Here is a 7,559-nt window from a genome sequence, read left to right on the forward strand (position 1 = left end):
TCTAGTGGAAAGAACAGGCATATCTCAAATCTGGGGGCTGTATAATTTAGACAGATATTAGAAAACTGTAGTTTTACTCCCTAACCTGGTACACTTTGAGATTCCCAGTTTAAAGTGCTTTAATTAGCATTGATTCTTCACTTCCAATTGAGGGCTTGGGGTGGCAGTCTGTTCTTTAACCTTTTGCCTTCCTTTGAGAACAGTAATTGGCAGTATCAACTGCAGGCACAGACCCTAGGCCTCAGAGCCACACAGGGTCATGGGCAAACAACAATGCTCTTCCCTTACTTTCTACCTCTTACTCAGCCAGCTGACCTGGATGGACTGACCCTGTAGGTACAACAGGGCTGGTGAGAGACCTTGGGGAGAATTATCCTTCTTTCATTTGAAAGCTGTTGAAAATTATTGGTCTCCAATTGAGCTGTGCCCTAGGTTATTGGTACTTCAGATCCTGCTCATCCGGTCTCTGGGGCCAATCTCAGCCAACCACAGCTGAATCACTGCTGGCTTATCACACTCCCACAGGCGACGGCTGCCACTTCACTAAGAAAGTGAACTATTTCTTAACTGTGCATGCCACCCTATCCAATAAACTCATCCATAGCAGGACTCCCCTCGCCTACCTCCCCCACTCCAAAGGGTGGGAGACAGCCCTCCTAGTTCTCCATGGCTCACGCCTCCCTCCACCTACTCATGCAGACTGCTTCAGGGCCTCTGGATTCTCCCAGTCACAGTTGCCCCTGAATGTTAGTTCCATGTTGCCTTAGCTGGAAATTGTGCCTCAGCGTTGAAAACCATGCTGCATTGGGAAACTGTCCCTTCTCCCATGCTAGATCCAGCCTTTTATCACAAACTAATCCACACTATGACACCTGTCCTGCTTCAAGGGCAGGCTCACCCCTTAACTAATGTGTTGGTCTCTCTCATTCTGAGGAATCCCTCTGGAGATAGTCACTTGCTGAGTTCCCAAAGCTAGACCTTTCACCTCCTTAGCACCCCGTCATTTGTTCCTGTGTGGCACTTCTTTCTGCCCTTTATGTAATTTTTTCTCCTGTTTTCCATTATTCTCTTCTATTCAACTCAATCAGGTTGTGGTTGATCATATGAAAGAGATGAATTTAGAGATGAATTGTCTGAATTATGCCAAGTGATTTCTAGCCCCTGTGAGCTGTGCCCATGACATCATATGAGTGCTTGGAACATCCTTAGTCTAACCCCTGGTTTGTTTTGTTTTGTTAAGATTTATTTATTTTATATGAGAACACTGTAGCTGTCTTCAGACACACCAGAAGGGGGCATCAGATCCCATTACAGATGGTTATGAGCCAGCATGTGGTTGCTGGGAATCGAACTCAGGACCTCTGGAAGAGCAGTCAGTGTTCATAACCACTGAGCCATCTCTTCTCTTCCCGACTCCTTCTGGTTTTACATGGGCATGTAGAGCTTCCCATGACCAACCAACCTCTATGCGCTTTGGACATCTGCGCCTGCGCTTCTTTGAAACATCCCTTCGTCTATCTGTGGCTTCTTCTAGAAAAGTTTTTAAACATATATTTATTCCTATGGGTGTCTGTGCATTGTGAGTGCACAATGCTTCTGAGGGCTAAAAGAGGAGGTCGAATCCCCTGAAATGTTTTAGAGACCAGTGTAAGCCACGCCGTGGGTGCTGGGAACTGAAGCCAGTTCCTCTACAAGAACAGCAAGTGCTCTCTTACAGAGCTGCATTTTTAGCCACTACAGAAAGATTTCTTAAGGGTAGGAATTCTTTGTGCAATGCACTTATTCTAAACTTATGGATGCAAGATTGAATTCCTTTACATCCTTTAAGAATGCAGCTCTCTATTGGTACAAATGCCCTTAAACAAGTTTAATTACATAGGATTTTCTTTTATCCCATAAATGACATGCTTGGGACCTAAGGTAGCATTACTTAAGATCATCACTTATAGATATAATTTTATTATTAAAATAAACATTTGGAGGCAATGTTTACAAGACAACAGCAGTTTATACCGTTGACTTTATTATTTTGGTTTCAGGTCACCATAGCCTGCATGAAACATCTCAGTAAAAGGACCGTTTTCAAGACTAGGATCCAGGCTATGAAAAAGGTAAGTATACTTTGTAAACTTGAACGTTGCCTTACAACATAAATCATCTGAAATAAAATGCTTGTTTTATTGTTTTGTATACATGAGAAAATTCAGAAAACAACCAAGACGTTAAAAAAAAAACCCTTTAGAAAGTAACAAAAACCATAATGCTAAGCCAGAACTACAATGCTCATCAAACTGGATCGGTCTCTAACCCTAATATGCACTTTAATTTATTTGTAACCCATTTTTAGTATGTGCACAAAGTCTCCAATGCAGGGGTAGTGAGGAAATAGAAAGGTGCGGTAGCCTTCTGAGGTAATGCTGTGTTTCCACACAGTAATGGAACTCTCCAAAGTAGAAAGGGCCAGCCGCACTAGAGAAACCTTTGAAGTTCGGGAGCGGCTGATGGTCGCTTTGATCCTCTTAGTCTTCTTGCACTTCAAGGAGCTTTGGGGGAGAGTGGTTTTGCTTATCACTGGGACCTATTGTTAAGCAAAAGAAAAGCAACTTCCTAGATTTGTAGAGGTACTGGAGCAGGTGAGGAACTTTTCTCGGCCAGCTGTGGGGGTTGCCACTTAGAGCCCTACGCATCCCTTTTGCCTAGTCTCTAACTCACTTGCAGTAACTGTAAATTGGTTAATTGCCAAAAAATTCATGCTAGCATAAAGATTTTTTAAATTCAGTTTCTTTAACAAAAGAATGACCCTCAGACACACACACACACACACACACACACTCACACATTGGGTCTTCTGTGTATCTCTGGCTGTCTTGGAACTCGCTATGTAGATACTGTATAGACTAGGCTGATCTCAGACTCACAGAGATCCACCTGCTTTGCCTCCTGAGCGCTGGAATGAAAGATGTGCGCCATCATATTCAGATACGCTCTACATCTTAATTGAATAAACATGCAATATATTTTATGCAAAAGACAGCATTTTATTTAAATCATGGAGTTTGTATACAAAAACTATTTTTAGAGAGGAGAACCTGAAACAGGCTTTATTCATAGCAAGTACAACGGTGTACGTAGCCGGGTGATGATGGTGCACACTCGGGAGGCAGAGGAAAGTAGATCTCTGAGTTCTTAGTTCAAAGCCAGTCTGGTCTACAGAGCAAATTCCAGGACAGCCAGGGCTATAGACAAAAGAAAGCCTGTTTCAAATATATGTTTTTGTGCACTTGAAAAAAATATATTCCAAAGTTCAAAATCTGTGTATACTTTTTTGTTCATTAATTAAATAATTAAATATATTATAGACATCAATTAGTAAATAGTTCATATTAATTAAAATTATGTGAACATTTCTTGTGTCCTTAAAGATTATTTGTAATCATTGATGAATCCTATTTTATTCACTTGCTTACTGTAAGAGGTGTCTTTAAAGTATGATAGGCCAGTCAATGTGTTACAATTCATTCTCTCCTCCATAACACATTTGAAAAGTAAATCTAGAGTAGAGTGGAGGAAGGAGGGGCAGAGAGACATAGACACACAGGACAAACGAGGGCTTGACCCTGATGCAGTACCCCTGAAATCCCCTGGATCGTCGTCATCACGAGATTCTCACAGTTATTTCACTATACACTGGTGTCTAGGAGCACTTTGTTGGAGGTGTGCAAGGGTAAAAAAACAGACCGAGTTATCTCATTAATTCACTCGCTCGTTTACATGTCATGAACAACGGTTGCTTCCCTGACAAACACTATCTGTGCCAAAGAGAAAAGGGAACGCTTAGTTCTGCCCTCACCGAGACCGTGATCTAGAGTCAGAGAAGGACAAATAAGGCAGAGTTAAGGGTGAAAGTCTCCGGGTACCGTTTAATGGTAAACTCCTACCCCGGAATGCATGGGAACCTGGATTCTATCCCAAGCACCAACCACAGAGACCTCAACAACATCCATAAAGGACTTCACTAGGGAGAGTCATTCCAGGAAGGATGTGTACAGCATGGACCACAAGGACTCCCAAAGGAAAGCAACATTTCATCGGAGTTTTAAAGGGTAGGTGAGAGTTGAGCCCAAGAAAAGGCACATCTGTTTTACCTCAGGTGACCACGAGAGGGCAGTATGGCGAGGAGCAGAATGCCCTGAAAGACAGGAGCAGCTTAAGGAGTTGGGTAGGTAGAAGGCAGGTCATTAGGGGTCTTGCCAGCTATCTAAAGGCGTTCTGCTTCATCCCACGAGACACCAGGAGTTCTCGCTGCAAACTGGAAAATGGACAAGGGTCCAGTAAGAGGTAAAGAGATGGGGTTGTTAAAAAACTTAGGGTAGTGACAGCTACCCGTCAGCTGAGGAGGTCCTACAAGAAGACTGGAATAGAAGTTTAGCACCATCCTTCGCTCCGTCCACTCTTTGGTACATTTAGTATCCAGCCTCATTCAAGCAACCTATCATTCAAAGGGTTAGTTGCCGCTGCTGCTGCTTTCTTTACTCTTTGTGTGTTTGGGGAAGGATCCATTATCTGACTCCTTCCTTCTTCCTCTAAAGCATCAAGTATGGGGGATTAGGCTCTGAGGTACAAACCTTTGTCTTTTAGTAATGCAAGCTCCCCACTTTCCTACCTGTACTCACTGAGGTGCTGTGTCCTGAGCTCAATGCTGAAGTCTGAGTTTTCTTTCTGGGTTTAAACAGCCAAGTTCAGAATGCATACCTATGGGAAGAGGGACACTATCTCAGCTCTACCACTGCTCAAAACTGAGTATTTCACCCACCAAAGCGTTAATATATGTTGAGTATGAAAAAGATATAAAAAAATACAGACAAATGAAAAATAGAGGGAAACTCACCTATACTGGCATCACCAAATGACAAATGTTAATATTTTGAACCATTTTTGTCTTTGTTGTTGTTACTATTGTGTCAGAATGAAATCCGAGAGTTCAGGCATCCTAGGCAAGCACCATACCAGTAAACTTGGCCCTAACCCTCTGTGTTAGTCTTTAGATCTAGTTTTAGGAGGCTTGCTCAGAAGTCACTGTGATACATACGTATACACACACACACACACACACACCCTGATTCTTTTAACTTACCATAATAGAAGAAAGTTCATGTTAATTAAAATATTAAAATACAAAATTAAGCATTTATGTATTTGTATCTTATTACTGGCATGCATACATGTATACCATATACACGCCTGGTGCCTGCATAGACCAGAAAAGGATGTCAGGTTCCCTGGAACTGGAGTTACAAGAGGATGTGAACTTTCTTATGGGTACTGGGAACCAAGCCCCAATCCTCTGCAAAAGCAGCAAGTGCTCTTCAGCACTGAACAATCCCTCCAGCTGCTATGATAAAATGTTAATGGTTATAAACCATCTTAGTGTGTGATTGTATTACAGTCTAATTCAACATGGCACCATGCATAAATTTTTGTATTATAAAATAAAATGTATAATAAATAAAGTATTTGCATTGTATATAAAAGGTTGTCACCAACAGTTTGGACATGACATTTGGGAGTGCTTAGGATTGTGCTTTTAAGATAATTATTAGAAGCAAATCTAGGCTCATAATGCACAGTGTTAATTTGATTTGGAAAAAAAAAGATGTACCAGTCAATAATCCCTGCATTTGGGAGGCTGAAGAAGAAACGTGGCGTTTGAGGCTAGCCTGGACTACACAGTGAGACTCTGTTTTGAAAGGTAACGCAGTGGTAGAATACTTTCCTAGACAAAGGTCGGATGCTCATTCCACAAAAAAGTATGTGTATGTGTGTGCATGTGTGTGCACACATATGTGCATGTGTGTGTACATGTATGCACATGCACGTGAGTACACGTGTGTATGCATGCATGTGCACCTAATTTACATTTCTTCTGACAATGAGTACCCACTTTAACTAGAAAACATTGAAAATGAAATTATTTGGGGGATCAAATGTGACTATTTCTACTTGATTCTGGTTATCCTTAATATTAGAGCATAGTGTTTATAAATGATGTTAGGAGTTTAACCTCATTTAACAAGTCATGACACTGATCTGAGTCATTCTTCATTATTTTGTTTAAAGTTCATTTCATAGCAAGTTAGTCTTGGTTAGGAAAGTTAGAAAGAAAATTAAGTCAATAAAAGTGATTAGGATTTGGCAACAGGAAACACAAGAGGGCAATCTTGCACAGCAATAAAATGTTTGCATAAAAAGAAAAATAAGTCAATATCTTTAATTGACTGTGAGTTTTTTCAACAGAAAATGTGTACAGTCTGATAACTACATATTGTCCTTCTATTAACTTATGAAAGAATACATTTGCAAGGAAATTTAACATTGATGTCCATATAATGAATTCGTGACTAGAATTGTGCTCATCTTGTCTTTAAGTCCTAAAAAAAAAAAAATCTATTTATTTGACTACTCTATATGTTGGTTTCGATTTCTAGAAAAGCAAGAAGATAAATGGGGACACAAAACAATTTTTTCCATAAAATTTGGTATAATTATCACACCCATATAAAATGAAACTCCGTGTATGTGTGTGTGTTGTTTCTCTGTTTTATTTTGTGACAGGTATCACTTTATTGCCTAGGCTGCTCTCCTCACTCAATCTCCCAAATTCAGAGATTACAAACCTGTGCTACCATGCTCAGTAAGGTTTCTTTTTTTTTATTCATTTTGTTCTTTTAATTATACATGTAGGTGTACGGGTATATGCATGTGAGTGTAGAGGCCCACAGATTCAAGAAGAGAGTCCTATTGAGAGCTGCTATTTGGGTGGTGGGAACTGAACTCAAGTCCTTTGGAAGAGCAGTATAGGCTCTTAACCAATAAACCTCCTTTCCAGTCCAAGGCTATTTGTTTTTCATCCTAGGGATGCAGGGATGGTTCAATATATGGAAATCCATCAATGTAATCCACAATTAAACAAGCCCAAAGGGGGAAAAATCACATGATCATCTCATTAGATGCTGAAAAAGTCTTTGACAAAATATAACACTCCTTTATGTTAAAAGTCTTGGAGAGATCAGGAAATCAAGGCCCATGCCTAAACATGATAAAAGCAATATACATCAAACCAAAAGGAAATGTCAAATTAAATGGAGGGATACTTGAAGCAATCCCACTAAAATCAGGGACAAGGCTGTCCACTGTTTCCCTATTTATTCAATATAGTACTCGGAGTTCTAGCAATTAGACAATAAAAAAAGGTCAAAGGGATACAAATTGGAAAGGAGAGAGTCAAGTTATCACTATTTTCAGATGATATGAAAGTATACATAAGCAATCCCAAAAATTTTACCAGAGAACTTCTACAGCTGATAAACAACTTCAGTAAAGTGGCTGGATATAAAATTAACTCAAACAAATCAGTAGCCTTCCTCTATACAAAGGGTAAATGGGCTGAGAAAGAAGTTGGAGAAATGACACCCTTCACAGTAGTCACAAATAATATAAAGTATCTTGGTGTAACTCTAACCAAGCAAGTAAAAGATCTGTATGACAAGAACTTAAAGTCC

Source organism: Grammomys surdaster, unplaced genomic scaffold, assembly GCF_004785775.1.
Source record: "Grammomys surdaster isolate TR1022 unplaced genomic scaffold, NIH_TR_1.0 126198, whole genome shotgun sequence".
In the NCBI taxonomy this organism is placed as follows: domain Eukaryota; kingdom Metazoa; phylum Chordata; class Mammalia; order Rodentia; family Muridae; genus Grammomys; species Grammomys surdaster.